Source organism: Urocitellus parryii, chromosome 12 (genome assembly GCF_045843805.1).
Source record: "Urocitellus parryii isolate mUroPar1 chromosome 12, mUroPar1.hap1, whole genome shotgun sequence".
NCBI lineage: Eukaryota > Metazoa > Chordata > Mammalia > Rodentia > Sciuridae > Urocitellus > Urocitellus parryii.
Window position 1 is genome coordinate 81,948,662 of NC_135542.1, and position 27,312 is coordinate 81,975,973.

General features: G+C 43.7%; 1 pseudogene; it reads left to right on the forward strand.

Annotated features, from left to right (window-relative positions):
• The first annotated feature begins 24,314 nt into the window (after positions 1-24,314).
• Positions 24,315-24,412, forward strand: LOC113181658 (U6 spliceosomal RNA; annotated as a pseudogene).
• The last annotated feature ends 2,900 nt before the right edge of the window (positions 24,413-27,312 follow it).

Consider the following 27,312-nt stretch of genomic DNA (forward strand, 5'->3'; position numbering starts at 1 on the left):
TCTCTGGACTCCTTGGATCTTTCTATGGAGACATCTCTTCCCGGTGACACAATTCTCTAGTGATGCGGGGCAGTGGCAGTGAACTGTTGCTCCCAGTCAGCCAGGCAATCACGAGGTGAAGCAACCAGTATCTCATAGTAGTGCTGCGGAGCTCTGATGTTTGGTAGGTGAGCTATATTAAGTGCATTTTCTTTTTTTTTTTTTTAATGCACTTTCAACTTATGTTCATTTCAATTACAATGTGTTAATTGGGCTATAACCCCATTGTGAATTGAGGAGCATCTGTACTAAATTTTTGTTTCCTTGATAATTTGTTTGCTATTGTTGTTATTTATCAACAATAGCAGCTGGAGTGCCCACGGTTGGCAGCAGCAGGGGCCAGTGATCCAAGAAGGACTGGGGCTAAAGTTCTCAGCTCTGTGCAGTTCTACTATTAACCGGGTGGTCCTGTCTCTGGGTCTCCTACTGTTTCTTCCCTGTTAAACACCAGTCACTGTACAAGTCACATGAATTCACAGAATGTAAAAACATCATTAATTTTGTGAGGGAATTTGGGAGGGATTGGCAGAAAAAGCAGCTTTTGTCTCCCCTCCTTGAAGGATTTTGGTAAGCAAGAGTGGAGGCATTCTTAGAGGGAGGATCTGTGGAGTAAAGATGGAGCAGATTGTTTAAAGTGCCCATGAGTGTTGGGAAACTGTTTTGTCAGGTGCCTGTGATGGACCTGGAGGGTTCAGGATTGTTGTGATTATTAGAGAAGATGAATTGCTTTTCCCATGGTCATGGGCTGCTGATCTATTTACATTTTACATACTTGGTTTTCATCTTAGAACTTAGCCTTAGAGTTCGACATGCTTCTGTTTCTGTGAGTTACCTCAGGTCTCCCTTTCTGCTGACTTGGAGGGAAAATGCTTACTTAGTAGCAGTGCCAAATCAACTTTTGTTGGAGATCCTCACTGATGGACTCTTGAGCATTTGACCTCCTCCCCTTGCTTGATTCAAGATCATTTGAAAAAGGAGAAAGGAATTCTTGAGCGTAAAGACCAGGTCATGGTTTCCCACTTTTTCTCTGGACAGAACAGGAGGTTCTGAATCACAACATCACCACATAGGAGACTGTAGGTAAAGCTGTCATTTTTAAATTCAGCAGTCATTTTTGTTTCTAACTGCAGATTTTTAAAAACTCAGTCAAACTATTGACTCCTTCTTAATCAAAAAAGTTGAGAGCCCTATGAAATACGAAGGTTTGAGAATCAAGCTGTCTGGGATTGGAATCTTGGCATTCTATTTGTTAGCTGTGAGCCCAGATGTAACTTAGCTTCTTTGAAACTCAGTTTTCCCTTCTGTAAAATGGGTGTAACTCAAATATAGCCTATCAGATCTGACCTCATGAGACAATGATGCATTAAAAAATAAAACAAAGGCGGGGCACAGTGGTGCATACCTGTAATCCAAGTGACTTGGGAGGCTGAAGTAAGAGGATCCCAAGTTTGAGCCTAGCCTCTGCAACTCAATGAGACCTGGTCTCAAATTTTAAAAAATAAATAAGTAAAAAACGGCAGGAGAGATAGCTCAGTGGTAGAACATTTGCCTAGCTCATGTGGGGCCCTGACTTCAATTCCCGCTACTATAACCCCCTCCCAAAATCAGTAAATACATAAATAAAAATAAAAAAGAAAGAAAATGAAAACAAAACCAAAGACATAAATCTAACTGTGAAAATATTAGAGTGTAATATAGTGTATTTCTTTGAGATTGTGACATGTTTTTGATGGGTGGGCATTTGTAATTGGTGACTTTTTCCCTATCTCCTTCCTCCTCTTTCTCTCTTAGGGGCACATACAATAATGGTGTGCCTTGACATGGATTATATCTCAGCCAGTGGCATCTTAAATTAGATGAAATTCAACAGTTTGTACTGACGTCTTCCTGCAGATGGAAGAAAGACTCTGTCACATGCCAGGTACCAGAACTTTGAAAACTCCTAATTGTCCTAGTTAGACCCTTTCCCCTCCTTTTGCAGCTAGCCAGCTCTTGCCAGGCCTCACCTCCCCCATCCCCACCCCAGCCCCATCTCCTACCTCCTTAGGCCAATCAGGCTACCTCCCTCCATCCCCGCAGGCTCTCCATACCTTTATTCCAATTCAGCTCCCGTCTGTTTCTCTGTCTCTGTGTTTCTTCACTCTCCATTTCCTGTCCCCAGTAGCACCCTACCAAGGCAAATAAAGACTTCTTAGAAGTTGAAAAGCAAGCAGGCAATTAAATGTATCAAACATTTAGTCTTGTTTGTGGTTTCACGGATAATAGCATCTATCTCACGAGACTTTGTGAGGATTAAAGGAGGTGGGGTCATGAAACCCTTGCCGAGTTGCTGGCACATGTTAAGAATTCAATGAGGGCTGGGGTCGTGGCTCAGCGGTAGACTGCTCACCTACTACATGCGAGGCCCTGGGTTTGATCCTCAGCACCACATAAAAATAAGTAAATAAAATAAAGGTATTCTATCCAACTACAATTGAAATATATATATATATAATTATTTATTTATTATATTATAATTATTTTTATATATATATAAATAATTCAATGAATGTTAGCTGTCATTAGGTACCATCTTCTATAAATGAGAGTATCATCAACTCCCAAACAACACAGGGAAGAGGGGAAAAATAGAAAAAAAAAAAGGCACCCATGGTCTGAATACCACATATTTTCCTGGTAGTCATCATAAATATGCCATGGCAAAATTTGATTTTTGTGCTTTTCTAATTCTTAGGAAGCATAGTCTATAAATGAAGATATAAAAGAGTGGAAAGTCACTGTGTATTTAAAAAAATTTTTTTTTGTTACTGGAGATTGAACCTAGGAGTGCTTAACCACTGAGCTATATCTACATCCCAGCACCGCCCTCACAGCCCCCATTTTTGAGTCAGGGTCTTGTTAAGTTGCCCAGCCTGTCCTCTAACTTGTAATCCTCCTGCCTCAACCTCCCTAGTTGCTGGGACTACAGACATGCACCACCGTGCCTGGCTTACTGTACATTTGTATGGATTTCAACATGTAGCAGTCTGTGATATTTTTAGATCACCACAGAGAGGAACTCATTGCCATCTTCTGCCTGTATCTAATCTCTTTCTCCAGAGGAAGACAGAAAAGTTTCTGCAGAAATTTTTCAAAAGAAAGGAGTGCTACTATCTTCTCTTCTCGGAAAGTATTCAAGAGAACTTTAAAAAACATTTATAATCTAGGGTAATAATTTTTAAAACGCTTTCCTGTTTTTAGTCATGGAACATAGGAAATATGCAGAGTTTCAATCATGCCCAGTGGTCTCAGTTGTCATTTCACAAGTGGGAGCTAAAGAGACTGCCCAGGAAAGTTGAGACCAGGAAGCAGCCCCTGAACTGTATCCTCTCCCACCCGACTCATGTTGACACCCTGACACACTAGTCTAGCAAAAGTGAGATCATGACAGTAGGCCCTGGGATGGGATCAGTGTCCACATGAGAGGACAGTCCAGAGAGTTTGCTCCTCCCCATAAGGAAGAGGTCATGTGAGCCCAGAGGCTACAGAATAAAACCTACCCTATTAACGCCTTGATCTTGGACTTCCAGCCTCTAGAACTGTGAAAAAATAAACGTCTATTGTTTAAAGCACTCCTTCTGTACTATGTGTTATGGCAGCATGAACTGACTGAGACAGTCTGGCAGCCTCCCACTGTCAATTCAGCCAACGGTTAACATAGAGCTTTCTTAGGCCAGCCCTTCCACGCGACAGTTGAGATAATATAAGACGGGAAGGACACGTGCATGATATTGTAACACCAAAGGAAGTCTTGATCAATCTCAAAATTAGGAAGTTATATTTTTAGAAATTGCAACATTTAGCTCCACTGTTCCTTGATTTCTTGGCTGCCAAAGAGTGAAGAGTAGGAGTTGGTGACTTCCAAAGAGATGGCTATCTTAGCCGGTTCCACTCGCTGCTTCTACCTTGGCTCCGTGGTTGTGCTGAGGTGTCTCCCTCTTTCTTTCCTCTCTCCCTCCCTCCCTCTCTCCCTCCTTCTCTCTCTCTCTTCCTTCCTTCTTTTCTTCTGTACTGGGGATTGAATCTAGGGGATGCTCTACCACTGAATTACATCCCCAGCCCTTTTTATTTTTTATTTGAAGCAGGGTCTTAATAAGTTGTCCAGGCTGACCTTGAACCTGGGATCCTCTTGCCTCAGCCGCTTGAGTTGCTATAATTACAGATGTGTGCCACTGTGCCTGGCTAAAGGGAAATTCTTAATAGATTCTCAATAAATTATTTATTGGGCTCTGAGAGGGAATAAAAATATGATAAATGTAGGAGCAGTTTCCTGGGGAGCCGCTTGACACAAAAAGATTCCCTTACCCTTCCTCCAGTTTGCTGTATATTTGTCTTGTTTGTGTGGTGGAAGAAGAAAATTGCTTCTTAAAACGAGAATCTGTTAGGGCTATGGCTCAATGGTAGAGCACTTGCCTAACCCATGCAAGTTCCACCCCCAGTACGCCAACCATGGCTATTCTAGAGAACTGTCTTATTTTGTATGAGGAGGAGGGAGCCTTGAGCTTAGGAAATACCTTGCTGCTGTCATGGGCTGTTGAAGGCCAGCAGCCAGCCACTTAGTCCCAGGGGCTACACAAAGAGGGTGTTTAGAAAGGGAACTATTTTGAGTGATCATCTTGAATAGCTCTGCCCAGTACGGTGAATTTCTGGAAGTAGCCCTAGAAGAAGGAACAGGAGCAAGGAAAAGAGGGAGGAGCTATGGGGAGGATTAGAGAAAGGAGGAAATCACTCAATGTCCAGGCAGCAGGACATCACTGGGCAGAGCTATTCATGATCACTCAAAATGGTGCCCTTTCTAAACACAGCAGAGCCAAGCTGCTCACTTCAGAGAGAAACAGAGCTCACTTTTATTAGCAAAGCCATTTTCCCAAAATCCATTAAACTATCCATCTATAAATGGATTAATCCATTCATGAAGTCAGAGCCCCTGTGATCTGATCACCATGCAAAGGCCCCACCTGTGACCACTGTTGACCACTGTTGCATTGGGTACTAAGCCTTTGACACATGAGCATTTTGGGGATACTTTTAAGATCCAAATCACAATAGGAAGTGAAAAGAAGAGTTCTGGAAGAAGATAGCAGAGTTAGAGTCAAAACAGGTTAATGTCTGTACAGTGTGTGTAACCTTTGGGCTTATCTGTTCTATTGGGCAAAAATCATTTATATCTCCACCAGAGGAAAAAAAGTCCTTTGCAAAACTTACAATCTTTTACATATTACATGTAGTTTTACAGAGCCTGATTAGTCATAGAAAGTTAGGTCAAACACAGATACATCATTTAGAAAGTCAGGTGACCCTCAGGAAGGTTGTTATACAACCCTCAGTCATGTGGCTTTAAAAGTACCTGCAGTCATCTTTTTGCTGAATTAATAATTTTTGGATAATTTTTCTAAACCATGGGAAGAAAGGGACTAGATTATTTTCCTTACTTAAGTCAGTGAACGAAAGGAGAGCCATGATGGTGGGGTGGTGATCGGAACTCAGAGAGGTCCCAAAGGACTCCACTCTTTTTACTTCTCAAAACAACCTTTCTGCTTCTGATTTTATATTTGATCTCAGACCCAGGGACACTTGAGCTAACCCTGGGCTCAGAACAGTACAGGAAAGACAAGCACTAGGGGTGAGGGGATTAAATAAATGCTGAAGCCTCTTTGAAGACAATTTGGAAGTATCTGTAAAAATTTCTGAATGTGATAGGTGCTATGGCGCACGCCTTTGATCCCAGCGACTTGGGAGGCTGAGGCAGGGGGATCACAAATTTGAGGCCAGCCTCTGCAACTTAGCAAGACCTTGTCTCAAAATAAAATAGAAGGGACTGGGGACATAGTTCAGTGTTTGCCTAGCTTACACAAAGCCATTCATCTGTATCCTTTGCAGTATCCTTGATAATAGATGGGCAAACGTAAATAGTTTCCCTGCGTTTTGTTAGTGCTTTAGCAAATTAATTGAAACCAAGAAGGGGTTAATGGAGAGTCCTGATTTATAGCTGCTTGGTCAGAAGTACAGGTCACAACTTGGAACTCGTGATTGGCATCCAAAGTGCAGCAGTCTTATTGGACTGAACCCTCAACCTCTGGTATCTGCCTGTAACTCCAGGTAGATAATGTCAGAATTGAGTTAAATTGTAGGAAACTCAATTGGTGTCTGATGGAGGATTATTAGTTGCTGGTGGGGAGAAATACCTATATATTTTGGTGACCAGGGGGAAATATTGTATTTAGTGTTGACTGTGGGAGAGTAGAAAGAACAGTTTGATTTTTGATGTCTCAGAGACCCAGGAGAGTTGGTGGTGTCTAGTTCAAGCCAATGGTGCAGTCTCAGTTCGAATCCTAAGGTCTGATGGTGAAATCCTGGTCTGAGTCTGAAGGCCAGAGAACCAGTAGCACTGATGTCCAGGGCAGGGTGAGATGCTGTCCCAGCTTTAGCAGAGACAGTCCATTCATCCTCCCTCTGCCTTGTTGTTCTATTTAGGTCCTCAATGAATTGGACGATGCCCACCCACATTGATGACAGCATCTTCTTTACTCATGCTAATGTCTTGTGGAAACACCCTCACAGATACGTGTAGAAATAATGTTTACTAGCTACCTGGGCATCATTTAGCTTAGTCAAGTGGACACATAGAATTAACCATCACAAAAGATTTGTATATGTGTGCACTTGATGTACATATATCAAAAAATGGGGACCATATTATATTTATTTTTAAATTTTTTTTGCAGTACTAGGGATCAAACCCAGGATCTTGCACACACTAAGCAAGTACTCTCTGAGCTACATCCCTCAACCCCATATTCTATTTAATTTAGTTTAACTTAGTATCCTGTGTATTTTCATTTAACAATTTATGATGAACTTGTAATTTTCCTCTTAGTTCTATCTTCCCCTCCCCATGTGTCCAAAGTTAGAAGAAGAAGCACAGAACACACCATAGGTCTGTGAAATGTTTGATAAGATAAGAGCCACTTTTGATCTGAGAAGCTCCCTATTTTCTGGTTCCTAACTGGTCTCCACACACAACATACTATCTTACTGCTGTCTGTGGAGGGGTACCCTCCTGGACTCCTGGGACACCTCCACACCAAGGTAGAGTGAAAAAGTGGGAGAACTTCCTCCAGGTTGACTTAAGGCTTGGATTGGAGTGACTCCATCCTCTTGGAGAATCCCAACCTCAGCCATGCTGTCCTCAGGAGGACACTTATATCTCCCTAGGACCTGATAGCCCCAACTGTTATGCAAGGTCTACGCAGCTGGTGTTGTTGAGGGGGTGATCTCTGTCTCCACAGAGCACTGCTCATCCCTTCAGTGTGTTCTTATGTTGAATTAAAGGGAGGTATTATGCCCGGGGAAGTCTCTCTTGCCAAGCTGGAATTTTGGGAGGTCCAGACAGAAAGCCGTTTGCTCTTAGTCTAATTCTTCTGATTATTCAGTGTGTTCATAATACATTCTCACCTCAGGTATCTAAGATGGTGTTCTGGAACATCTGTTTTTTTCTTATTTATAAATAATTTTGCTCATGGAATTGGCAAAGACAAATGCTTACTTGCAATAGGACTTAGAGCTGTTCTCTAAGCACAGTTGGCCTCAAAGCTCTGAGTGAAGGGAAAAAAAAGATAAGTGGGTCCTTTCTCTCATTCCTATCTCTCTGAGCCATGAAACTGGAGTGTCATCTGTTAGGTGATGGAGAGCTATGAAGGTCTCTGAACCCAACTTTGTGAGGACCCTAGTGGCAGCATGGGACAGATTATGTATCTTCCAAAAATGGCTACAGCAGTATCTCCCATCCCACAGGCTCTTATGCAGTATGACCTTGCACTCCCTCATCAAGGAATAGCTTGACTTCTCCTCTTGAATCTGGCTGGCCTTAGTGACTCCCAGGTAAGGTTACCAGATTGTGTTAGCCGCATGGTGGTGCAGGCCTGTAATCCCAGCAGCTCCTGTAAATCCCAGTGGCTAGGGAGGCTGAGGCAGGAGGATTGAAAATTCAAAGCCAGCCTCAGAAACATAGCAAATCCCTAAGCAACTCAGCAAGACCCTGTCTCTAAATAAAATACAAAAGGGGCTGGAGATGTGGCTCAGTGGTTAAATGTCTCTGAGTTTAATCCCCAGTGCAAAAAAAAAAAAAAAAAAAAAAAATGCAGGTTGCCCAGATAAACTTGAATTTCAGATAAGCAGAGAATGAGAATTTGTACGTCACACAAAATGTTATATTTTATCTGACAATGCTACTATTCATGTAACTAATAGAATGTGGCAGAGGGAACATGTGGCTGTGTGCTCTATGGAATAGTACAGACACAAACACTAGCCACATGTGACTTTGGAGCTTTAAATTATGTCTGGTGTCATGGAGTAATTGAAAAAAAAATTATTATTATTATTTTTTGGTATAGGGGATGGAACCTAGGGGTGCTCTAACCCTGAGCCCTTTCTATTTATTTTTTCTATTTTTATTTTGAGAGAGGGTCTCTCTAAGTTTCCCAGGCTTGTCTAGAACTGTGATCCTCCTGCCTTATGCTCCTGAGTAGCTGGGATTTTAAGTAGGCATCACTGGTACTGAGTAATTGGCTTGAATAAGTGAATTTTAAACTTCATTTCATTTTAATTAATTAAATGCATATTTAAATAGCCACGTATGGCTGGGAGCACTGGTACGCACTTGTAATCCCAACAACTCAGGAGGCTGAAGCAGAAGGATGGAAAGTTCAAAACCAGCCTCAGCCAGGCTCTAAGCAGCTTAGCAAGACCCTGTCTCAAAATAAAAAAAAATAAAAAGGCCTGGGATGTGGCTCAGTGGTAAAGTGCCTTTGGGTTCAATCCCCAGTACCAATAAGTAAATACATAGCAACATATGTCTAGTAGCTACTGTATTGAAAGTGCAACGGTAGAGGTGGAAGGGCACCCTGTTTGCTTATCACATCGCAATCTATTTTTCTTAAACTTGCTCAATCCTCGACTGCAGCAGCTTCATAAGCCAACTACAGCTGCTCCAATTTCATCAATGGGAACTCTAGTCTTAGGAGCGAAACTCCTACTGAATCCAGCGCACACTGGTCTTGAGTTGCTCTGGAAAACTGCCAACTACATCAGAAAAATCAACATTTGGGGACACAATTTAGATGAAACCTCACTGGTTACAAAAACCTCATTGTTTTGGATATTCCATGGTCCTCAGTTTCTGTGGGGACCTTTGGCTCTGAGTTGTATGTTTCTCCAAAGCTGGTTTCCAGTGACAATTATCCGGGTGGATTTGGGGAGCAAGACTTTCTTGCCTGAATAGGCTTGTTTTGGGGATTGGGTGTTCACTGCGGGTGGGGAGGGGGGGGTCTCAGTGCTCCCTGGGGACATCAAGGGAATTGTTCCTTAGAGTTGAATTCTGGCCAAAAATAAAGAGTGAACTTGTGCATGTTCACTAGGGAAGAGCATGCAGGATGGAGGTGGCCAACGCACCCTCAGTTTTAGGAAGGGAGATTTCAAAAAAGTTCAGGAGAAAAATAGGCATGTGTTGCAGTATATTCTGGAATGTTCCCCCAAAAACTAATGTATTGAAAGCAAGGTCCCCTGTGCAGCAAGGTTTACAGGTGGGTCTCTAAGCATGATTGGATCGTGAGGACCCTGACCTCCTAGAGCTGATGGACCAGTGGGAAGAGGGACCTAGAGGAAGGACCTGGAGGAAGTAGGCCACGTGCTCTGGAAGGATCTATCTTCTCCCCGGCACTTTTCTCCTCTTCTCGGCTTACCAGCTGCCAGGAGCTGAGCAGCTTTTCTCTGCTGTGCCCTTCTGCCTTGATGGTTCCACCATGGAGTCACCCAACCAGAGACCATGACCTCTGAAACTATGAGCCAAAATAAATGTTCCTCCTCTACATTATTCTTGACAGGTATTTTGGTCACAGTGACACAAAGCTGACTAGCACAACATGATCCCATGTTCTGTGTAGAGAGTGGGGACGGCAGCATGAGGCACCCAGGGGTTTGAATCTTGGTTGTGCCACTTATAACTTCAATGATCTCTGGGACTCCGTGCTCTCCCCTGTTAAAGGGGTGTAATACTTCTTTCCCAGGATAACCTGAAGAGTAAATTAGGAGGCAATCACACAAATGTTTAATCGTAGAAAGTACATATCAAAAAGAGTCAACACATAATAAAATAATTCAGATAGAAATTCAGCAAATGGGTAGATCATTTGGTCCCCCCAAAGAGGAGATGGCTTAGGAGGGTTGAGGGTTCCAGAAAATAAGATGAGACGACATGGTAGCAAATCATCTTGGTGATAAAGGAAAAGGTGGGTAGTAAAAGTGGTCAGAAATCAAACATGAAGATGGTACCACTTTTCCACCAACAGATTAGCAATGATGAAAATGAGTACCCGGTATATTAGAGAAGGTTGGGGGGCTTAGATTCCCTCAGCCTTCTTGGTGGACGGGCAAAGCACAGAGACTTCTGGGTCTAAATTCTGAGTATCTCAACAACCCAGCAGTCCTTCTTGAAATTTATTTATTTATTTATTTTTGTACCTAGTATTGAACCCAGGGGTGGTTTACCACTGAGCTACATCACCAGCCCTTTTAATTTTATATTTTGAGATGAATTGTGAGACTAACCTCAAATTTGCAATCCTTGTGCCTCAGCCTCCTGAGTTACTTTGGGGTTATAGGCATGCACCACCACACCTGGCTCAAAATTTATCTTAGGGAAATAATTAGAAAAGTAAATCAAGAGGAATGTTCAGGAGTGCTGTTGATAAAGAGTGAAAAACCAAAGACAGCCTAAATATCTATCAATAATAAATTGGCTAAATCATTGTAACTATGTGGCAGAATATATAAATGTAGCGACAAACAAGGACAATGCAGAGCTATATTTATTGATATGGACTGACATTCAAAAAAAGTTATGTAACAAATGCAGGCTAATAAATAATGTAAATATTGTTCTCTCTCTCTCTCTCTTTTGGTACCAGGGATTGAACCCAGGGTCACTTAACCACTGAGCCACATCCCTCAGCCCTTTTTTAATGTTTTATTTTGAGACAGGGACTTGCTAAGTCCTTAGAGCCTCACTAAGTTGCTGAGGTTGGTCTTGTACTAATAATCCTCCTGCCTCAGCCTCCCAAATTGTTGGGATTACAGGTGTACCACTGCACCTAGCTTGTACTCTCTTTTTTGAAAACTACATATGTATGTAGTATAAACCTGAAAGATCTCTGCTATGGTTTGAGCTGGTCCCTCAAAGTTCACGTGTTGGAAACTTGATCCCCAGCGTGGAGGTGTTGGGAGATGGAATCTCTAAGAAGTGTTTAGGTGGTGAGGACTTTTCTCTCATGAATGGGTTAATGTCACTATCATGGAAATGGTCTATTAATCCATTTTCCATTGCTGTAATAAATATCTGAGATAAATCAACATAAAAAGAAGAGAGGTTTATTTTGGTAAATGGTTTCAGAGGTTTAAGTCCACTGTCACTTGGTATAGTTACTTTGGGCCTGTTAATAAGTATATGGTAGAGGATACCTGTTCATCTCATGGTGGATGAAAATGGGAGAGAGAGAGGGAGAGAGAAAGAGAGAGAGAAGAGAGAGACCAGTGTTTTTATGTCTTTAGGGGTCCACACCCAATGACCTCACCTCCTAAAGCTTCCATTACCTCTCAATTGCACCACAGACTGGGTATCAAGCCTTCAACACATGGGTCTTTGGGGAGCACCCAAGATCTGAACCATTGCAGATGGATTATTTATTAAAGGATCAACTTGGCCCTCTCTTGTCTCTTTTTTACCCTCTTGGCTTCTGCCTTGAATCACACAGTGAAAAGACCTCACCAAATGCCAACCCTTTGATCTTAGACTTTCCAGCCTTCAGAACTGTGATCCAATGAATTTCTATTCATTATGTTATACTCCATCTGTGATATTTTGTTATAGCAGCACAAATAGACTAAGACAATATCTATATAATTATTAATCTATGGGGAGAATATGACTTTTTAAAAAAATTTCATGGAAATTGAACCCAGGGATGCTTTACCACTGAGCTACATGCCCATCCCTTTTCTTTTTTAAGACAGAGTCTCACTAAGTTGCTGAGGCTGACCTTGAACTTGTAATCCTCCTGCCTCAGCCTCCTGAGTAGCTGGGATCACAGATGTGCCCCACTGTGCCTGGCCAAGAATGTGCTTGTAATTTGGTATAATTCATATAATGAATATAATGAAACTTCATTAATTTAAAATGTACAACACAGTGGTTTTTAGTGTATTATAGATTCGTGCATCTATCATTACTGTCTTATTTCTGACCACTCTCATTGCCTGAAGAAGAAATGTTATATCCATTAGTAGTCACTTCTTTCCAGTCCCTGGAAATCATTAATTTATATTCTGTCTCTGTAGATTTGCCTATTCTGGACATTTCACATAAACAGAATCATATGTGACCTTTTGCATTTGACTTCTTTTAGCTTAATGTCTTTAAGGCTCATCTACATTGTATCGTGTGGGCATGCCACATTTTGTTTATCTGCTCATCAGGTGATAGACATTTGGTTTGTTTCCTTTTTTTTTTTTTGCTATCGTGAATAATGCTGCTGTGAATATTTGAGTATAGTTTTTAAAAAATATATTTATTTTTTAATTGTAGTTGGACACCATACCTTTATTTAATTTATTTTTTATGTGGTGCTAAGGATTTGAACCCAGTGCCTCGCACGTGTTAGTTGAGCGCTCTACCACTGAGCCACAACCCCAGCCCCTTGAGTACAATTTTTATGTGAAGATTATTTTATTTTCAGTATATATTTAAGAATGGGATTGTTGGATCATATGGTAATTTTATGTTTAACGTATTGAGTAATCTCTAAACTGTTTTCCATAGAAGTTGCACCATTTTCTGTTCCTATCAGCAATCTTTACTATTTCCCATCTCTCCATGTTCTCTGCTACACTTGTCAAATTTCTCTGGATTTTTTTGATAATGACCCTCCTGATGTATAGGAAGTGACATCTCACTTTTGATTTGCCTTTCCCTAAGAACTAGGGACAACATCTTTTCATGAATTTATTGGTCACTTACTCATCTTTGGAGAAATGTCTATTCAAATCCTTTGACCGTGGTAGGATTTTGATTGTTTTCTTTCTTTCTTCTTCTTTTTCTTTTCGCATATTTTAATTTGAATGCAACAAATTGTTGCTTTTGTGTGATAATAATAATAGGACCAGGATAAAGGCTAGATATGGCTTCACAGTGGCTCTCCTGGAGCCCTTTAAAGGCAGACCCACTAACTTGGGCCTCAGCTCCCCCACAGTACATAACTATTGCCATTTTTGACTTTCCTTCAAGGGCAGATGCCCTTTGAATCCCAGCTGAGGTCTACTATCTGGAGGGAAATATAATCACAGTTGGATCCTGATTATAGAGAGAAAATTTGGACAGATTCTGGTAGGAGGGGAGCAAGTCAGATCTGTGTGTCAGCAACTGGGCTGGAGTGGAGCCATGGAGGAGGAAGTTGCCCTAAGGCACAAGGTCCTGTCCGCGCCCTGCAGATCTCTGGTCTAATGTGGATTGGATGTGGGCCACACTCTCCCACACAGGGAAGGCATTTTCCCTTCAGTTAGAATTCTCATTTGAAGACACCTCTGCAATAGCTATTTATTTTGGCTATGATGTCCTCCCTCCTTTTCCTTTTGATGTGAGCTGATGTAAACTGATGAGGCCCTGGGCAGTCCGTATGTTCTGTTGCTTACTATGGAATCCACCAAAGGTCACGCCAATCTTCTGCTGGGCTGTTTGCTCCATTGAAAGCAAGACTGAGATCGAAGTCCCCGTAAGCAGGCACAAAGACAGTGCTGTGACCTGTCCAGGAAGTCAAGCTCATGGCCCTGAGATCTCCAGGGGGACTGAAATGGCCCTGCTGAGATGATTGTCACACTCTCCTGCCCCCAAAATTGGTTGAGGCAGATAACAAGCTCCTGGGTGAAGTGGGAGATGCAGGCCCAGCAGGGGAGCTGGAGGGCTCCAAGGAGGCCATGGGCTGCAGGGGCCTGTTGAAAGGTGTGTCAGGATCCTCTGCATTTAGAGGTTCTTTGGTAAATCTGAAGTTATTCCAAAATAAAGTCTTTCTTAAACACGTGAGCAAAAGATTTGTCTCGACAATTCACAAAAGAAGACTATGAATGTTCTATAAACATACTGAAAGGGGTTCAACATAATTTAGTGTTATGGTTTAGGTTTTTATCTACTTGTTAACCATAGAGGCTTTCCCTCTCTGGACAGAAGGAAACCCAAGTCCCCAGGACTTATGCTCTGGGTCTCCACTGGGAGGGGAGGCACTGTGATTTTCCCATCATGAGCCTACTGCCTAGGAACCAAGAGCAGGTTAATTTCTTAGCCTGGTTGTTCTATCAGACTACTGCAGGCACTCTGTTCCAAAAAGAGAAGGGTACTGAATGTCCATGGAGGATGAGATGTCCTTAGAGGATGGTTTGTGCGTTTCAGTCAAATGTGGTGACCTTGTAAGCTGAGGCCAGTGGCAGGGAGCCTCAAGCCCCTGATACAGATGATGTGACACCTCAGTGTCCTGGCACTATGCCCAGCCTATCCAAAGACAGCAAGTAGTCTGCCAAAATGTGTGTGGTGGAGGAGATAAGGTGCTGGCTTGGATGACGGGGTGGGTGGTTCTGCAGGTGTGGGCTCAAAGAAATCCTGACTTTGGGCCACTCGAGGGAAATGGCAGCAGCAGAGAATTGGAGAGTCCACTTAGGACCCAGAACCAGATGAGAAAAGGCATCCAACTTCACCAGCCTCTAGCCTCTATCTGATTGTGAGTGGGCAAGCTGCCAACCCCCTCCCCCCGCCCCCAGGATTTCTAAGATATGCTTGGCCTGTATGTCTCAGTTCTCCTGGGAGACAGATGTATAATAATTGGGGTACATCTTAACTTAAAAATACAAAGATATCCTTCCTTCCAGCTGCTTCCTCCTTTTTCTTCCAAGACCAGTATGATGCAGGAAGAGAGCAAGGTTCTGAAATCAAATGAAAAAATGCTCTTGTTTATGGAGGTCAGAAAAAAAAAAAAAGTTGTCAAAGAGCCAAGGCCTCATTTCTAAAAAGACAATGTGAAATGGGCTGTGAGTCCTGCTTAATAATTCAGAGACCTGACTGAGCTGACAAGAAGCTAGAGTGAATTATCAGATATACCCACACCCTTCTCTTTTCATCAGCTTGTAAGTGTCCTGGTTGGTACCTGGTTGAAGAGGACTAGTCAGTGACAAATGAGGCTAACCACTCATTCATTTAAATTCAAGTGTTTGGCTTGAGCTAATTCAACAAAAGCTTCTTGACTACTTACTAAATAGCAGGTAGACAGTGCACCTGGTGAGGATACACCCTGGGAGAAGACAAACGTCCCTCTGCCTCTTGAACCTCAGAATGTGTGCCACAGTTCTCAAACTTTAAAGTATACCAGACTTCCCTGGATGACTTATTAAAACATAGATTGCTGAGACCCACCCTGGAGTTGTAATAGGTCTTCAGTTTGCCTTCCTGAAAAGTTCCTACATGTGCTAATGTTGTTGGTCCTGGGACCACCCTTGGAGACCCACTGTGGCCAGCAGGTTTCACCCAACCCTTTTCATCTCTTGGCATAATGAGGCTCACTGGTGTCCACTGGAGGGAATTTGCAGACCTGGACCATGTTGCTAACAACTGGATATTACCAGTCCAAGTTGTGGCCATGCCAGGGCTCCCCCCGACCCCCACCCCAGAGAAGGGAATTGATATCTTAAGATCTATAAACCTCTAGGAAGACTGTGCAGAGGCCCAGGCACCAACGCTGAGAGAAGAGGAAGTAGAGCTTTGAGAGATCTTTTGTTGATTTCTCATTTTGCCACCTGCCCAAAGCAAGCCTGCAGCTCTGGGTGCAGGGGCCTAGTCTGAGGTGCAAGGTAGGCTTCCACGGTCTCTTCTTCCCTTCACTTGGAGCCTCTGTTGATCTCTTCCCATCACCTTCTACCAACCCAAAGAGCTCACTGCCTTTCCACGCTCACAGTTTGGTCAGGCAGGTGAAATGCCAGTTGGGCCCTTATGACCTTTGCCACCTAAATGGATGCAGAGGATCCCATAAGCCATCTACCAAATCACAGATCATCCTCCAAGTCAGAAGCTGCCCAAATTACTTTTTCTAGCATCTTACTGAGATATAATTTATGTACCATGTAATTCACTCATCTAAACTTCAAACTTAGTGGTTTTTAGCACATTCACGGAGTTGTACAATCAACTTCACAACCAGTGCCCTTTAAGCCACAATCCCCCAACCATCTCCAGTCCTACGCTATCGGGAATCTACTCTCTATGGATTTGTTTATTCTGGATATTTCATATAAATGGAATCATATTATATGTAGTCTTTGGAGACTGGCTTCAAAATTACTTTTAACAGAGAAATTTGACAACTTAACATTTGGACCCAAAAGATGATTGGCAGAAACACAAAGTAGATACAGATCATTTGGGCGTTCCACAGTTCATCATACCAAGAACATTATCTCAGTGTGCTAATTCCGCTCACAAGGTTGTGGTGAATGTGCAGACCTGGCACCCAGTTGCTCAGGGTGTGAGAACCTCCCTAATAAGAAGAGGCCCAGCAAAAGAATAGCTCTGTTACCCCCTCAGATCAAAGTAATCTCATGAGGACCCAGTGGCATGCTGTTGCTTTGAAAAGTTGACTAAAGGTTGTGTGAGAGGTGTTTTCCTTGCTTTTTGAGCAGGAGGTTCTGACTGGGTGTCAGAATCAGCAAAGCAATCCTCCAGGCTCTTTCCCACTGAAGAAGTACAGAAAATTTTAGCCTTTTTGAGATGGAGAGAGAAGGCTCTCTGGGGTTCTCTAGGAACAACTGTCTCCTCTACATTTCCAGATTCCTCCTGACTGTTGCTCTAGTCTCTCCAGATGTTGGTGTTTTTTTTTTTTTTAAACCCCCCCCCCCACTTTTTTACCCCTATGATTGAACACAGGGGCACTTTACCAGTGAGCAACATCTCTAGTCTCTTTTAAATTTTGAGACAAGGTCTCGCTAAGATGCTGAGACTGGCCTTGAACTTGTGATCCTTCTTGCCCCAGTCTCCTAAGTATCTAAGTATCTTGCTGCCTACATATTTGGGCTTATAGGTGTGGAAAATTTGCCATCTTGTTTGTTTACTTTTCTTTTTCTCCCCAGTACTTCTCACACCCAGTGATGTGCTAAGGCAGAAGTTCTCTTCTCTGCTCCAGATGAGCTGAGTTGTTTTTGTGGTCACAGCTGCTGCCACCACTGCTGCAGCCCTACTTGGACTCCCTGGGGGAAGTCCCACCACAGGTCCCTCTCCTGCTCTCTTCTGACCCCTGCTTGTTCCCAGTATGACAAACTGTGGGAAGCCCAGAACCCAGGTCAGCACCTGACCCTCTGCCCTTTCCTGTGTCCACAGAGCGATTCTTTCAATGGTCTCATCCTGGCTCAATCCTGAAGAATGTCAGGAAACTGCCCGTGAGGAGTGAGTTCCCCCAGGATGCTGCTCTGTTCAGGGTGCAGAGCGACTCACTTCAGTGATCTGGGGCTTTGATGACAGTTGCAGAGCAGACTAACCCTAACCCTAACCCTAAATGAGCAAATGAAGGGGCTGAAGTCCTGCCCTCTGCCATGCTGAGCCCCTCAGCTGGGAGTTCAGTCTGGGAAGAGATGTAGGGCAGGGGGTTGGGAGAGGAGGAAGCTCAAGAAAATCATGGAGGAGGGAGGATTCTGGGGACTTCCCTGCCTTGAACTGTGACCATTGAGGTGTGAATCCAGCATCCCAGGGGAGGGATTGGGCAGCTGCCAGCAAACAATCACTAGAGCTGTGGGATTAGTGCCTGCCCCAACCTGAGATAAAGGCTGAAGGTCAGTCAGGACGCAGAGCCTATGGGTCTCTCATTAGTGGCACTGTTGTCCTGATACACACCCCCTCCAACCACTCCTCATAAGCTCAAAGTGTGGGAGGCATCCTGGAAACAGACACCAAGTTCACAGCCCTCCTGCAGGCCCTGGCCCACTAGGCTGAGAGGCCTGAATTATTAAGCCCTGGGAGACAGGCTGGCTGGCACAAATGGTACTGGGGTACAAATCGGCTACTCCCTGCTCTGTTCAGTCACCCAGGAGGGGATGAACTCAGCTGTTTCCAGTTCCAGCTGCCCCAATGTGACCAAAACTATAAACAGGGCGTCTGGCAGGCCCTAGAAGGGCAGCACCTGGGCTGTCCCTGCCCCACCCTGCACCTACCAGAGCTCTCTCCCAGCCCTGAGCTCCCTGCCACACACACTTTTAGGATTTCCCTTGCAGCAAAGATACCTCCCACCCCCTCTCAAAGGGAGACCTGCAGCTGAAGAGGGACTGTGGTTTTCTAGAGCCTCAGGTTCCTTGGGGCCAGTCATGGGGACCACCCAAGAACAGATGCTATCCTGGGGAAGCTGGCTGACTAGACCCCTCTCACCCTTGTTGTTGGAGGTGTCCCCAGGAGGCCAATTTCCACTCCCAAATCTGCTCTGGGCTACTCTGGCTCTGTCTCCTCTGAGCTGATAGGATTAATGAGCCCTGCTAAGTGTCTCATTTCCAGTGTCTGTAAAAGAAGGACAGAGGGACCTACCAGAAATGTTGGAGGTCAGAATTGTGCTCTTGAAACCCAGAGGGAGAGATGCTTGTCTCAGGCCTGCACCATCTGGGATAGATCTAGAGTCCAGGGGCAAGAATGAGCCTGGTGGACCTAAGGAGAATCCGTGTGGTTTATGGAGCCAGAAACTCTTCTTGGTTTTCTTTCTTCCGGTCCTTTTCTAAATGCCTATATTCTTGAATATCACTCATGTCCCATGAGGTGAAACAAATTAGCTTCCTTAGAGCACCCCCAGACCTCTGTTTCAGTGAGAGCACAGCTCACTCCTCTCTGGACATAGCTCTGGGGGGGGGGGTCCACATTCACATTTCTTTTTATGTAGACAGGTAAAATTGTTCAAGACTCAAAAATGGATTCCTGAAGGCCTTTTGATTCAAGCTGGGCTTGGCCATTGTCTAGTGGACCTGCCCCAGCTAATTATCTAATTTTCTAGGGGTGTAACTTCAGTCTAACTTGCCACTTACTATTGATTAGGATCTTTTACAACTTCATAAGAAAGGGTAGAAAATGTATAGCCATGTAGGCTTTTATTTTGTTTTTAAGTACTGGGGATTGAACCCAGGGGTGCTTTACAATTGAATTAAATCCCTAGGCCCTTAATTTTTTATTTTGAGATAGCGTTTCACTGAGTTGCCTAGGCTGACCTTGAACTTGCCATCCTCCTACCTCAGCCTCCCACAAGCTTATTTAATAGTGATGTGAATAAAAATATATTAATCAAAGCCTAAGGTTTTATTTTACATAATTTAGCAATATTCTCTTGTTCAGTGATCGTAACTACTTCAATGTCTCCCATACTTTTTTCTTTTTGCAGTACTAGGGATTGAGCCCAGGGCCATGGGCATGCCAGGTAAGCGCTCTACCACCGAGCCACACCTCCATTCTCCTGTACTTTTAAAAACTAGCTTTTCCATACTGCTGGCTCTCTCATTGATTAATAATATTTTGATAACATGATCATTCTATATTTGTATGACAGCCATGTTTTAAATTTTAACTTAAATATATATATATAAAAATTGGTTTTTGAAATGAATATAATATAAATGAATATAGATTTTAGCCCACATATCAAATTGTGAAACCACTACCACAATCAGTGATGCAGAGTAAGACCATCACCCCACAAAATTCCGTTCTATCATCCATCCTTTTAAAACCCTGCTTTTGGATTTTTGAAAATTCCTCTTTTGACAAGATACAGGATGCTGGTGACTACAGTGCTGCACATGTGTCTATCTTTATCAGCCCTGCAGCCCAGACCTATGGGATTCTCTATCTGGCACCCCTTGTCAAGCCCAGCTGAAAGTGTGGGATCTCGCAATTTTCCCAGGTAGGGGTCTGAGGAGTCCAGCCTTCCACTCCCTCCTACTGTCCCATGCCTGCCCCACTGGCAAGGCTCCCAGGATCCATTGAATTAGACATGAGCACACACAGAGGAAAACCCCTAAATCCTGAGTGTACTTTTGGGACATCTCTAGATGTGGGTAAATAATTGAGTTGAACATGGGCCCAAGCCAGAGTTCCCATTAGCTCCTTCCAACTTGCAAGCCTCCTCCCTCACCCAGGAGAAGGGGGCATCCTTCTGAGAGGGGGTGGGGAGGGCTCTTTGAGTGAGTTTCCGTGGAAACCATGTGGTGTTGCTCTCAAGGCCTAATGTTCCTGCAGACACAGGCAGTAAGTCCTTGGTGGGTAGAAGAGCCTTCCACTTTCTGCCTTTGTGCAGGGATAGCCTGAGTCACAAGGACCAGGAACATGGCACCTGGGAGTAGTCAGCAGTGGATGGAAATGGGGCCAGCCATGGTAGGGAGGGAGCACTGAGACACAGGTAAAACTCCTAAATAAAATGCAGTCAGATAGACATTTATGAAATCTCTCCTCTCTCTCTCTCTCAGTCTCACATGCCTGCACTCTGACCCTAAGCTATTTTCACTCAACATTCAGAGCCTGTGGTTCTGTGGATGCCAAATAGGGCTTCAGGTCTTCATATGTTTAACTTCCATATTCTTTTCTCCAATGCCTCCCTTTAAAGCCAACTTTTTAACCTGTTATTTGGCTTTACAGAGAAGCAGTAAAAGCAGACTTTCTTGGGAAGTGCTGAATCTAACCCTATGCCCTCTCTCTTTTCCCGAAGCCTGTTTTCCCTGCTGGGAGGAGTGTGTGAAAGGATAGTAGGATCCTGATATACCAGTTCCAGTGCTCTCTAGCCAGCTCCGTGGGCCTGAGAAGCTCCTTAAGCACTTGAAGCCTCAGTTTCCACTCTGAGAAATCATGACTATCCTTTACCCAACATTGGATGCAGTGTTCTACTCTGAATTTCCAAGTTCTCCTTTCATCTGAATTTGCCTTATCTCTAGGGCGGTGGTCTTACTCTTAGCCTACAAACTGTGAGATTCTTAAGAGTGAAATGGGGTGGGAATAATCATTATACTGGGACAATATGTATAAACGGGGACTGTGGCAGGCAAACAGCAAAGTATGATGACTTTGCTTATCTTCCAAACCAGGAAGCCTATTTTGTGAAGGGGCCCACCGTCTTTCCATATGTGATAAATATATGCTTGGTCTGAGATATGAGTATCTTTTGTATGCTAACAAGGTGACTGGGACTTGGGTCCCTAGACAACTTGGAATGGTGACTTCTAGGCCAAGGCATGATCAAAGCATTGGAGCTACCCCTGACACACACCTGAGTTAATCAGCAGGGGGCAGTGATTTAATCAAGCATGCCAATGTAAAGGCACCTCTAAAAAACCTCCTAGTGAAAGGGTTCAGAGAACTTCCGGGTAGGGGAACACATTAAGATGCTGGAAAGGGGGCATATCTGGAGAGTTCTGGACCCCTTCCCACAACCTTGGCCTGAATTGCTCTTCCATTTCACTGTTCTTGAGTTTATAGTGAACTGTATTAGTTAGCAAAGTGTTTTCTTGAGATCTGAGACATTCTAGCAAACCCATCAGGCCTGAGGAGGGGCTCATGATAACTCTTGGTAAATAGCTGGTTGGTCAGACAAATAAGTGGCAATCTGGGACTTGAAACTTCTATTTGAAGTGAGGGCAGTCTTGTGGAACTGAGCCCTTAGTCCTTAGTGTCTACACTTACTCATGGTAGTTAATATCAAAGGTGAATGGAATCATAGGACACTAGTTGGTGCCACAGAATTGGAGACTCTGAATCTGGTTTGTGCTGCTATAACAGAATAATAATTCTGGATGATTTATAAAGAACAGAGGTCTATTTTTATAGTATTGGAGACTGAGAAGTACAAGATTTAGTGGTTTACATCTGGTGAGGGTCTTTGTGCTGTGTTATCCCATGGTGGAAGGCGGAAAGGCAAGATGTGGCCAGACTCAACTTGTATAACCAACTCATTCTCCATAGCAATGTTAAGCCACTCACCTGGGCAGCGCCCTCATGACCTAATCACCTCTTAAAATCCTACCTGTCAACATGGTTGTGTTGGGGATTAAGTTTCCAACACTCTTGTTCTTTGTGAGATGCGTTCAAACCATAGCAAAGACCATTGTAGCCTTCATCTGTGTCTGCCCTACGCTTTGTTCTTTCAGATGCTCAGTAAACACTGACTCATGGTTGCTTTAGGGTGCTCTTTTCCAAAGTAATTCAACCTAGTATAAATTTAGAGGAAACAGATTCTTGGTTTTGTTGGAACACCTTATTTTAGATTGGGTTGGCTTTGGCTGTTACATAGCAACATGTGAGTAAACAATGAGGAACCACAGGTGACCCATGATGGGAAATAGATTTCCAGAGAAGTAGGGCAGAGCTGGGCTATTGAGGGCAGGGTATGTCTAACAAGTTACTATCCTATGGCAGAGGCTGCACACTAGGGAAGGCATGTGATTGGAATAGCCAAATGGGGTTTCAGGTATCCACTGTGAATGACAACCTGCTAAAATTTCTGGAACAAAGAGGAGAACTTTAAAGACTGATGCAGGACCCTAGAGAGCAGGTTTATAGCTTGGGGGAGTGAGGGACACAAAAGTGACCTTGACCCCTGAAGAGTGTGCTGGGCCAAAGGTTCATTCCACCTTAGAAGGCTGTTGTTTGAAATGGATTGGGGGAGGAGTCTCCTGAATGTACCCCTGGGTGGTTGATGGTGATTAGTGACTTTGCACTTAGCTCTGGGTGGCTACAGATAGGAGGGACCTTCTTCTGCCCTGTAGGGTGGACAGCAGGCTGTGTTCTACTATGTCCAAGAAAGTGCATTCTCCCAACAGACATCAAAGACAACTCTTTTCAGCAAGTGGTGGACAAGAGTTGTATCCTAACAAAATCCGAATATCATGATGGTTTTCCAATAGAGAAAGACCCAGAGCCTTGAGAAAGGGCACTCTTGGGTCTAATTGTCATAGGTGCACAATATGGACGCAGCAGTAGCCATGGTCAGAGTACACAGAGATGTCCTCACTAGGCAGTGACGGTGACTACAAAAACCTGCAAGCTGTACTGCTAATGGCCAACACTAACAGTAAGGTAGAGTCAGCAAATGGCCTTGGTGATGACCAGGTTGGCTCTTAATGTAAAACTATCTTCCAATTCACTGGAGTACAGTGAGTGACCCCAAAGAGAAGTATAGGAAGGCTTTAATGTTTTAGTCACACTGAAGCAATACCAGAGCCCTGCCAGGGAGGGAAAGGAGGCACCTCGGAGCAGGGCCCTGGGGTCAAAGGTATTTCTATTTACATTCCCTCAGGACGCTGTGGCCAGGGGATACACTTTAACTCTGAAGTTGGAAAACATTTGTTTTAGGCCAGTTCTGAAAATCACTTTAATTTACTGCAGTGGCCTTATCTGGAATTGCTCAGGAGAGTTATTAGCCATCATTAAGTAAAGAATATCTCTTTCTCCTCACAGAAGATTCCAAGTAATTTCCCATGGGAGAAGCAGATTATACCCCAATCAGTGCATGGAATGTCAAGTACTTGCCCTCATGACTTTGTGTGTGTGTGTGTGTGTGTGTGTGTGTGTGTGTGTATGTGTGTGTGTGTGTGTGTGTGTGTTTGAGTGTGTGTGTTGCTGGGGATTGAATCCGGGGCCTCGTGCATGCTAGGCAATGCTGTACCACTGTATCACATCCCAAATACCCGCCCTTCCCTCACCTGACCTTTGATGTGTGGCATTTCTGTGCCACTGGGCCTGGTTTTACCCCTGGGCCTTCTCTGCTCGCTCTGGCCTTATGCTGGACCTCTTTTATGGCCTCTCTGAAAGATGGCTGCCTAGTTCTTTTTGAAGTGGATCATTTTGAGTGTGACATTTAGCCTCAATAAAGCCAGAACTTCCAAAATATATTATAAACATTTTTTTCAAAATGTATTCAACTATTTTCTTGTGAAATAATAAAGTTTTATTAATTCCCTATGGTTTAATTCATGATTATTTACTCGTTGTGACACAGTTGAGCCAGAATGCCACCAGCTCCCCATCAGTTTAAAATACAACTCTTGGTGATTTTTTTCTTTTAATTAAAACATTACATATTCACTATAAAAATGTTTGAAGGTATAGAGAGGCAAAAAGAAGAATATAGAAAACATCCCATGCTGCCTCTGGCAGCACATATTTTAAAATTGGAACAGAGAAGATTAGCATGGTCCCTGCACAAGTGTGACACAAATTTGTGAAGTATTCCATGAATTAAAAAAAGAAAGAAAAGAAAAAGCCCTAATCCCATTCTCAGAGTTAACCACTACCTGCAACTTGATGTATAGTCCTCCAAATTTTTGGCTATGTATGTCCACATGAATATTTGTGTACAAAAACCCCACACAGGGATGGGGATGTGGCTCAGTGGTTATGGCACTTGCCTAAACTACATGAAGTCCTGAGTTCAAACCTCAGCACTGCAAAAAACACATCTATAAAGCACAAATAAGACTATGTATTGTTATCTTAGTAACTATGTTACTATTTTCTAATTTCTGCTTTGTAAAATATTTGCCTATTTTTGTATTATTATCACCTGTTCTTATTTATGATGGTCGTTTGTGTAGTTCTCTGAAGTTTTATATACACACTTTTATTTAAAGTCTCTTCAAGATTGTCTGTTGTCTCATGTCTGGTCTTTAAATGTGAATCTTCTTGTTTTGGGAGGTCTGGACACTGCCTTTGGTGTTGATGGACTTTTTGATAGATGTTATAATTTCTGTGTGTCAACTCAATCTTCCCTGGAGCCATTTTTGTTGGGACTTCCTTCCTGTGTGCTCTGGGTTCTGGAGGGATGGTTCTCAGCGTTGTCCTATGGATGAAGCACTGACCCCAAACCAAGTCTTAGTCGAATGATGAGGACTGTTGGCTCTGTTTCCATCCGTTACTGGGCCGATGGCTCCTGTTTGTCCACAACCTTAGGATGTGTCTTCCATGGAGAGGCAGCATGGCCCTGCCTCCCGGCTTCATGGTTTCCTGCTGTCTGCAGGGCTCATGACTCAGTGTAACCACAATCATGACTCATCTACTCTGAGTCCCCATGGGCCTGAAAGCATTAGCTCCCATTTACACCTTTGCTCCTGCTTTGCCCTTAAAGATTTCCCTTGGTTGGAGCTTGGAGATCATCCCCCCGCCAACCTCCTACATACTAGGGATTGAACCCAGGGGCCCTTTATCACTAAGCTACACTTCCATTCCTTTTTAGTTTGAGTCAGGGTCTCACTAAGCTGCTTAGGGTCTCGATAAGTTGTTGAGACTGGCCTTAAACTTGTGATCCTCCTACCTCAGCCTTCTGAGCGGCTGGGATTACGAATGTGCACTGCCACACCAGTTGGAGATAGCATTTTAAATATGTTTTTAGTTTTATTAAGCTTTCATATGTATTTGTGCTAGGATATGAGGGTCATAGGGGGAAGTTTACCTGTGCTCATATCTTGACCTGAAATTCAACATCCAATTTATGTTGGATGGTTTGTGTTTGGGCTCCACGCATCAAAATCTTCTGTGTTTACTATAATTATCTGAAGATTTTCCCTCTGAGCCAGAAAATCTTTTAGCTTCTTTGATACTTCTAACTTTTCTCATAGTTCGATAAAGCTCTCGTTTTTATCCTCAAAATTTCCCCTTAGCTCTGCAATTCCTTTTCATTTCATTTAGTTGATTTGTCAACTTATCCTTGCATTCTTGTTCATCTTTCATGTGGTGTTTCTTGCTTATTTTCCTTCTCCCACCCTGCCACCCTTCTTTTTGAAATCTACCCTGTTTGCTTAGCCTCCGTGCTCTCTCCTAATTCTGCATGAGTGAGTCTGATCAGACCATCTGATGCCTGAATGTGTGGGAACCAATTCTTTTTGACACCTTTCTACATACCTGTCATTCCCTCAGTACTGGAGTTTGGAACTGGATGACTTATTTTCTGCTTTGTTTAGGTTGGAGGATTACAGGGACAGGTGATGGACAGGGCTAGGCTCTACTCCTTCTCCTGAAAGCCTGATGTCCCATACCAGGGTCCACTCCACTCAGCAGGTGGGAGTCCTTCTGCTGGGACTAGAACTTATGTTCCCAGGCAGCCAGGATCCCTGGACAAAGGCAAGTCCAACTGCTCCTCCAGGTGCCCCTGGCTTCTGCAGTGATGCTCAGGGACACCTTCTCTCAGGGACTTCCCTCAACTTCCCACAGGCTGCCTGTGCCATCTCCTGGTTCCTTTGTGCTGTTCTTGGGATCTAGTTCTCTAACCTTCCCTCTTTTCCACTTCCGGTCAAGGTGGGGAAGAGACAACCAACATTCCATTCTGGGACCCTCAATTTTTTTCCTCTTGACACCTTTTCAGTTTGGGGTTTTGAGGTGGTACTATTTTCCACGTTTGGTAGCTTCTGGTTTTGTTTTGACATTTTTCAAAACTGTTATTTCCTGATCACTTTGTGATGTGCAGAGTGGAAGGAGCTTGTGTGATCTGGCCTCACTTGGCCTGTCCTTAGCCCCCGCCTAGGCAGATGCAGCTGTCACAAACTGCTCACAAGATCCTAGGGACTCCCTGGGTTGCTGCTGCTGTCAGTGGTTTGCCCCTGCTCCTCAGACAGCAGATCTTTTTGTGGTCTCTCCCTCTCCCCCCACCCTCTCTTTGGCCTGCAACCCCTGACATCTCCTCTGTGACATGAGTGTGTTTCATATGCCATCAACTGATGTTGGGACTTCACCACTTCCAAAATGGAATTATGATTCCTTTTTAAACCCAAACAGAGAGTTCCCCTTCTTGGAATTTCTGAAAGTTTCACAGGGTACAGCCTCACATGAGCGTCAGAAAGACCCACTCCAGCCTTCCCATCTTGCTGTTAGGATTCTACTTCTGCAATTCAAGGGACTGGTGACGGTGATTCTTTCAGGCCTCAGGAAGAGGACATTGCCTTCCCTGATCCCCCCGATAGTTCGTCTGACCACAGGCCCCACTTCAGTGGGGAATAAAGGAAGCATACAGCAGAGAGTAATCTCCATCTGTCTCCAGAAGGGAGGTATCTGAAAGCCTCCATCTGTCAGGGCCCCTTCAGTTCCCACCCAAAGCAATATCCAGGCCCTCTTGTTCCCCAGAAAAGGAAGAAAATCCTCCCACCCCCACC